Below are 8308 nucleotides of genomic sequence, written 5' to 3'. Positions count from 1 at the left end.
CGTATAGCACTTGACGTGCTATCGAACTGCTAGGTTGGCAGGAGCAGGGACCGAACAACGGGAGCTCACCCCGTCATGGGGATTCGAACCGCCGACCTTCTGATCGGCAAGCCCGAGGCTCTGTGGTTTAGACCACAGCGCCACCCGCATCCTTCGCATTGCTTTAGCATGAAAGAAAAAGAAACTCAGCATGCGACCCCTTCCCTCCAGATTGCAGTGGTCCCATTGTCTACCCCCCCCCCTCCAGCCCACCATTGCCAGATACCACTTATCTTGCTCTGAAACTTCCAAAGTGGTTCATTTCAATCTCTTTTATGAAGCGCAGACCACATGATGAATGTGCATGTAATTAGACAGCTGAAGACAAAGCAACACTTTCATGTCAACATGGGTTTGTTTCTTTCCTGCTGTCTTCTTCTCTCTAGGTCTTTTCTCAGAATTGAAGCTTTCTCTCCCCCCCCCCCTTTCTTTTGTTTTTTGCATTGTGTTCCTGCTAAAGGGACATGATGAAATGTGTCCAATTTTCTGAAGGGGGTAAAAAAAACAAAACCACAATAATGGTTATGGGTTTTGATAAAGATGATTTGAGAAGATGGGAGAAAGAGTGATTATGAGCTGTGGTTGGAAAGGAATGTTGTCAGCTGGGGCAGATCTACTATGAAACTAATGAAACTTAAGCTTCAGGGCCACTAATCCCAGAGGGACCCCAGAAACTACTTTAATCCGCATTGCTTTTTAAAAAAAAAAATGGGTCCAGGAGACACAATTTAAGTTGCATGACTCAAACTGATTATTTTTTGCTGTATATAATTCAACAACCCCAAAATTTGAAAGTCAGTAACACAGTAACACAGGGACATGGGTGGCACTGTGGGTTAAACCACAGAGCCTAGGAATTGCTGATCAGAAGGTCGGCAGTTCGAATCCCTACAACGGAGTGAGCTCCCGTTGCTCGGTCCCTGCTCCTGCCAACCTAGCAGTTGAAAAGCATGTCAAAGTGCAAGTAGATAAATAGGTACCGCTCCGGCGGGAAGGAAACCCCGTTTCCGTGCGCTGCTCTGGTTCGCCAGAAGCAGCTTAGTCATGCTGGCCACATGACCCGGAAGCTGTACGCCGGCTCCCTCGGCCAATAAAGCGAGATGAGCCCCGCAACCCCAGAGTCGGTCACGACTGGACTTAATGGTCAGGGGTCCCTTTACCTTTACTAGCACAGATGTTGTACAGGTTGTTGCAAACAACCCCACTGAAGAAAATAACAGTGGTTACACAGACCTCATTGCTGGTTGTGAAGGGGCCCCCATAACAGTTCAAGCTTCAGGGCCCCCAAAATTGTAGGTCCGTCACTGGTTGTCAGCACAGTATTGAAAGAACAGTACATACCCCGCTGGCACTGCCACCAAGAGAGATTTCAGCAACCTTTGGAAGTTAGGAGGGAAACTCTGAAGAGCCTAGGGTTGTCTCCAACCAAGTTCTACTCAAAGTAGACCTATTAAAATTAATAGACCTGACTTAGGCTCTATTCACACCATACCTTTAATGCACTGTAATGCCACTTTAAATAGACATGGCTTTCCCCCAAGGAATTCTGGGAGCTGTAGTTTGTTAAAGGTTCTGAGAGTCCCAAGGAAACTGCCTATTCCCCTCCTGGAGTTCCCCATAAAGAAAAAATGGTTGTTGAACCCACTCTGGGAATTGTAGTCCTGTGAGGGGAATAAAGGTCTCCTAGCAACTCTCAGCACCCTTAGCAAACTACAGCTCCCAGAATTCTTTGGGGGAAGCCCTGACTGTTTAAAGTATCATGGTGTGTTAAATTTATGGTGTGAATGCGGCCCATGGACTGCAAGAAGATCAAACCTATCTATTCTGAAGGAACTCAGCCCTGAGTGCTCACCGGTAGGACAGATCCTGAAGCTGAGGCTCCAATACTTTGGCCACCTCATGAGAAGAGAAGACTCCCTGGGAAAGACCCTGACGCTGGGAAAGATTGAGGGCACAAGGAGAAGGGGATTACAGAGGACGAGATGGTTGGACAGTGTTCTCGAAGCTACGAACATGAGTTTGACCAAACTGTGGGAGGCAGTGGAAGACAGGAGTGCCTGGAGTGCTCTGGTCCATGGGGTCACGAAGAGTCGGACACGACTAAACAACAACAATGCGGCCCAAGTCATATCTAATACCTTCAGTGAGGCTATTCTGAGTTAGACTAGCATTGGATACACTCTCAGGTTTGTGCATGCTATAGAATGAGGTGGAGGAACCCTGGAGAGGTCAATATACTGGGGTGGCTAAGATGGCTTCTTCCAGATATTGCTGGGCTCCAGCTCCCCTCAGCCCCCACCCAGAATGGCCAATGACCAGGGATGATGGGAGTCCAATAACATCTTGATGCACTATCTTGGCTTCCCCTAGGCTATAGTGCTTGCTATGGGCAGGGATGGAGGAAAAGGGTGCTTCTCGCATTGAATGCGAACCTTCCTAATTCTCACTTCCAAACTGTGCAGAAACTGGAACATGGCCATCCTTCGAAACGTGCATGTTTCTGAATTTTGTCATGCAGTTCTTCAAGAAAAAATGGCAGAATGCATATATTTAGGGGTAAGTGTACACCAAAGTGTATATAATAGTGAAGATAGCAAAAATGTGTTTATTAGGCAAAGTTTCATTGCAAAAATATATTAGGCGTGAAGCTCATGAAAATGCTGATTAATACTATATCTACACAAGAGTAAGACTGGGTCAAATGGGGCAGCCCCCAGGTAAATGATTGTAGGATTGCAACCAAAGACTTGTGGGTCACCTTAAAGCCCAACACATTTATTATGGCACATTTCATCGAATGTTGGGCTGTAAAGTTTACCTTTGAAGTAATTTGTCATAAGTCTGTCTGAATCCAACGCTCAGCTCCTGATATTTTCTACGCTAAACCTTGGAATGACTTTGGGGAGACTGAGCAGAAATTCTCTCAAGCAAGAGAAACTCGAGGAAATGCATGAGCGAGTGGAGAAAATCGGAACGAGTCCCTATGGGGTTTTCCATCATGACGCTTGTTCCAAGTTCTTTTTCTCTTTCTTCTGCCTTTTAAAGGAAATTCACCTTCCTGACTAAAGGACTGAAATGGTACAGTCTCTGCTGGAATGAAAGTGCCACCATGGTATTAAGATGGAGTCAAGTGGTAATCTATTTAAAGTAGCATGCACAGACAAAAAAGGAAGATATGAAAAGGTGAGTCTTGTAAAGTTTCCAGGCATGGGCACGCTTCAAGCAGGTGGTACAGTGGTACCTCGGGTTAAGAACTTAATTCGTTCTGGAGGTCCATTCTTAACATGAGGTACCACTTTAGCTAATGGGGCCTCCTGCTGCTACCGCACCGCCGCCATGTGATTTCTGTTCTCATCCTGAAGCAAAGTTCTTAACCTGAGGTACTATTTCTGGGTTAGTGGAGTCTGTAACCTGAAGCGTCTGTAACCCGAGGTACCACTGTATCTGTTTTCTTTTGTGTTCTTTTTATTTTTTATTTGAATGCTGAGGTCCACCAAGGTGCGAAATAATGATTCATGGGTGGAGACCAGGTTCAAAATGGTTGCTCAGGGCATAGTGAGAAACTCTATTGTGCATAAAAACAGTTAAACTGAGCCCTGAGCTCATGTTGTAAGTGGGTGTGGCTTAGCAGGCTCTCAGGAGCCTCTACTCCCCACTTTTCTCTGCCTTTTTCTCTTTGTGCTTCCTGGAACAAGTAAGGAGCAATGCGTACAATGGCTCCCAGCTACAAGAAAAACCAAGTGAACTGAATCTCTTTCAAAGGCTATTTTAAAGCCTGCATCTTTGCTAATACAAAGATTGCATGATCCTTTTTGTAAGGAAACCAAGTACTTTCATTTTAAGTTGTTTGGAACCATTTTTCTTCTTTGTATTTCTGCCAGCAGATGGTTTGAGGTAAGGTCTGGAAACGCTGTGAATAAAACATTCACTTATTTGTAAAGCTAAGTCTGTAATTTATTCTAGTCCAAGTATTTTTATGGGGAATGTTTGTTTAAAGGAGGATGAGGGCAGATGTAAATCTAACCAAGTTTGAATGTGCTTGGAGCAATCACCATTGTGCTTAATTCTGCTACTGGAGAGTAGGATCTCCCTTCCAAACCTTTCTCTCTCCAACATTGAGCCCCTCCATCCTATACTCAGGTTGTATATATGTTTTTATAGATCTACATATCCTAAAAACACCAGTCTGCATTGACCTTCATTTCAAAGAAATTGAACCCTGGGAAAGCACAGGCACCTCTGAAGCCTCTCACCACTTGGGGATTGGTGTGTGTGCAGAGAGAGGGAGAGAATATGCATATATTTTTCTTCACTTATCATTAATGTAGTTCAGTTGCTGGTGAACGTTCTCCAGCTAGGAATTTCTCAATGGCCTAATAGCACCATAAAACAGCCATTCTCCAAGAACAACAGATAATTTAATTTGGTAAGCAAGCTGCTTTCAACTGCATTTAGAAATTCATTTGATAGATTTTCAAATGAGCTCATTGGAACACAATCAGTGTGCTGATTCTTTCTGCTTGCCTCTCTCTCTTCTGTCAGGACCAACTATGAAATCATTAAGGGCTAATATTTTATTGCATGGGGATTAAGGAACTGTGCAAACGAGACCACTCCTTACTACACATCCTGTGTGTGTATATGTGATCGTGCATGTGCTTTTTCCACCCATACATTACTACAGTGTTTGGAAATGCTTATCACTTACATACAGAAAAAGTCATAATTTGCATGAAAGAGGGATTGCAGCAGGCAGCCCCGGCAGCCAAGCTCCAAAGCTGCTATCTCCTCTGAAGCCTGCCTTTGGAGACCACGGCACAAAATTTCATTTCACTCCAAAGCTGGTTAGCCAAACCCCCAAGTGCTTGCAAAATCTCCAGGGCTGATGCACACAGTTTAGTTGCCAGATCAAATGACGGCTGGTGTCCCAAATGAGAGTAAAGATGTATCATCCACAATTTCCCAGAATATCTGATTCCTCGTCATAGCCCATAGACCCCAATAGGGCTGTTGCAAAATGCCCTCTCCTAATTTGTTTCGCCATTAATGGTGGAGGAAGAGCGGGAGAAAAACATCTCAAGTGGCTCAGGGGGGAAGCTGCATGTTTAGTTGAGGTGTGCATATTGTGTAGCAAGGAATCACACTCTCCCACCTTCCCCCACCCCCATTATTGCTCAGGTTAGGGAAAGAACTCAGCCAGCTACAAAGAACAACAATGGGTTGGGTGCAAGATGAAACCCAAGAGGTTCAGCCCTCTCACTTCAGCTGCTTGACTAAAGGAGCCGAGCACTGGCAGAGCATGCCAGTTTCGGCCATTGTAGAACTGGGAGAAATGTGACAGATTCTGACATTTTCAGAGATGAAAACAGAGCATGAGCTGAATGTGGAGGAGGAGGACTGTGGGCACTGAAAATGTACCCACAGCGCATATGGCAAGCAAACAAGGGAACGCTTGATGACAACCCTGTGTCTGGAACCTACAAGCTTGGAAGTAAGATTTCATGAGAGCCAGCTGGTGTATGTTCCACCACGAGTGGAGCTTAGCTTGATGTTCTACATGAGGTTGAATGAACGGCTGGGGAAAACACTGATGTCACGGGGAGTGGGAGTTTTCTCCTAAGGCTTTTACATTAGTATCAATTGGTTAACTGGTATGGTTACAGGCAGCCAACTAACCATTCCTTTTATGAGATACTGGATACTGCAGTCTTTCCCTACCTTGGGTCCCCAGCTGATTCGGGACTACAACTCCCATCATCCCTAGCTAGCAAGACCAGTGGTCAGGGATGATGGGAATTGTAGTCTGAAAACAGCTGGAGACCCAAGGTTGAGAAACACTGGTATACTGGATACGTTGGTAAGTTGACCTCTAATTATTATTATTGTTATTATTATTATTATTATTACCCCAGCCACTCTGGGCAGCTTCCCACAAAATATTAAAATACAGTAATGCATCAAACATTAAAAGCTTCCCTAAACATGGCTGCCTTCAGATGTCTTCTAAAAGTCACCTGGTAATTGTTTTTCTCTTTGACATCTGGTGGGAGGGCATTCCACAGGGCAGGTGCCACTACTGAGAAGGCCCTCTGCCTGGTTCCCTGTAACTTGGCTTCTCGCAGGGAGGGAACCGCCAGAAGGCCCTCGGCGCTGGACCCCAGTGTCCAGGCAGAACGATGGAGGTGGAGATGCTCCATCAGGTATACTTGACCAAGGCCGTTTAGCTCCCATCAGCCAGTTAGGTTATAGGAAGTAGTTGGAAATGAAGAACATAAGAAGAGCCCATGGAAATCCCACAAATGGAACCTGAGCACAGCAGCATGCTCCTCAGCAACTAGTATTCTTCCCCTGATGGTGGAGGTAGAACATACTTATCATGGCTAATAGTAGAGACTGAATGAAAGATCCTTCAAAGGCAGGACCCTTTCAACTCAGGAAAGGGGTGTGTTTGTGTGGGGAAGCGGTTTGCAGACTGGAAGAGGCAGGTAAAGAGCAGAGGGCTGGTGTAAGGCTGAAAGGGAAGGGCATCTCCCTGGGTGCCTGCTGTGTGTGAATCAGAACTATCCATTGCTCTCTTTCCTCCAAATGAAATGAAACCCAGATAGCCATCTCACCTTTGTGCTGCAGAGGGAGAGATGGGACAGGGCCCACTCAGTCACTCAGCTGAGAGACCAGTAGTGATCCGGCTCCACCTCTCTCTCTATTGCCATCTGCTATCAGCCAACCCATCTGACTGCAGTAGAGGAAGAGATGGGATGCAGAGCCTCTCTACTGACTGAGATGAGAAGCAGTGCTGCTCCACCGGATTGGGAGGCCTTTTGGCTCCTCCCCTTCATGAATGGTTTCCATGGAATTGTTTTACAGTGGTACCTCTGGATGAGAACGGGATCTGTTCTGGAGCCTCGTTCGCATCCAGAGAAGAACACAAACCGCGTCTGTGCGGTTCGCGATTCCCCGCTTTTGCGCATGCGCATGGTGTCATTTTGAGCATCTGCGCATGCACGAGTGGCGAAACCTGGAAGTAACGCGTTCCATTACTTCCAGGTCACCACAGAGCGTAACCTGAAAATCCTCAACCTGAAGCAACTTTAACCCGAGTTATGACTGTATAGTGTATTTTGATGGCTACTAGCCACTGTGACTATGTTCTACCCAGTGGCAGAGCAAGCCGATCGGGCACCTGGGGTGGCGCGCATGCCCTGCACCCAGAGGCGGGGCCAGCAGCAGCCCGTGGGGCGGGGTGAGCCGGGGCAGGACACTCCATGGGGTCTCCAAGGAGTCTGCTCAGCTGCCCTACAGCTGGGCGGGAGGTGGAGGGCAGACCATTTGGGGCAGCATGGAGCCTGAGGGTGCCCAAGCCACCATGTCACTCCCAGGAGAGACGCATGGCTTGGGAACACTGCAGGCCCCATGGTGAGTGCCTCCCAGCATTTTGTCAAAGCCCCTCCTCAGTGGTGACACACGGGGCGGCCCGCCACCACCGCACCCCCCTTCCTCCGCCCCTGCTTCTAACTCTAGCATGCCCCTGAGTATCAGAAGTAGGCAGAGTGCTGTTGCTGGACTAGATGTGCCACCTTCCTATCTAGATATCATAAACTCTTCAAAAGTAAAAACCGTCAGGGCAGCTGAGATGGCTTACTCATCTTATATGACGAGTGTCATAGTTTTTGTGGAACATCAAGTTATTTAAGTGTTACACACTGGGGATCATGTCTCAAAATTCCTTTGTGGCCAGAAAGAGCCGCTTATGAATGTTTCTGAGAAACACATTGCAAAATGTGCCCTGAAAATTAGAGGTGGAAGATAATGGAATGTGGGGAGATCTGGCTCTCATGAGCCCATAATGACGTCATAGAATCAGTTTCAGTCTCTCATTTTTTTTCCAGTTTGAAGTTCAACTCTCCATATTTCAAATCAGTTTGTCTTGTTATTTTTTTTTTAAGGCCTCATGTAAATTCATCGGTTGTTTACTGCAAATTTCTGCCCATTTATGCATGCATTTTTGTCTGTCGTACACATTTTTGTATATTATATAATGCATAACGGCTGGAGAATGTGCAAAATGCAGCTGAGAGATGCACTTTCCCCATGGCCTGTTGGAGATTATGGATTCTAACCAGGAAATGTGCACAATTCCCACTTTATATATGACTATGTGCACATTGTCCACAAAGCCTGGTCAGCATGCATGTTTGTTATGCATATCAACCACTTGGCCTACATTACCCCTAAAATAAAGAACCCCTAACGTGTGGGTGGGTGCATATGT

At 46.2% G+C, this 8308-nt stretch overlaps 1 long non-coding RNA gene across 1 annotated transcript; it reads right to left on the bottom strand.

Moving 5' to 3' along the window:
- Positions 1–296: 296 nt before the first annotated feature.
- Positions 297–1650, bottom strand: LOC310664031. The gene is made up of 2 exons (XR_014504749.1): positions 1532–1650; positions 297–525 (listed from the first exon to the last, which is right to left on the bottom strand). It is a non-coding gene; the product is annotated as an uncharacterized lncRNA (long non-coding RNA).
- Between the last annotated feature and the right edge of the window lie 6658 nt (positions 1651–8308).

This window comes from Podarcis tiliguerta (genome assembly GCF_965153285.1).
Source record: "Podarcis tiliguerta genome assembly, chromosome: 14".
NCBI lineage: Eukaryota > Metazoa > Chordata > Lepidosauria > Squamata > Lacertidae > Podarcis > Podarcis tiliguerta.
Note: the sequence above shows the minus strand (reverse complement) of the source record. Positions and strands in the feature narration are given on the sequence as shown.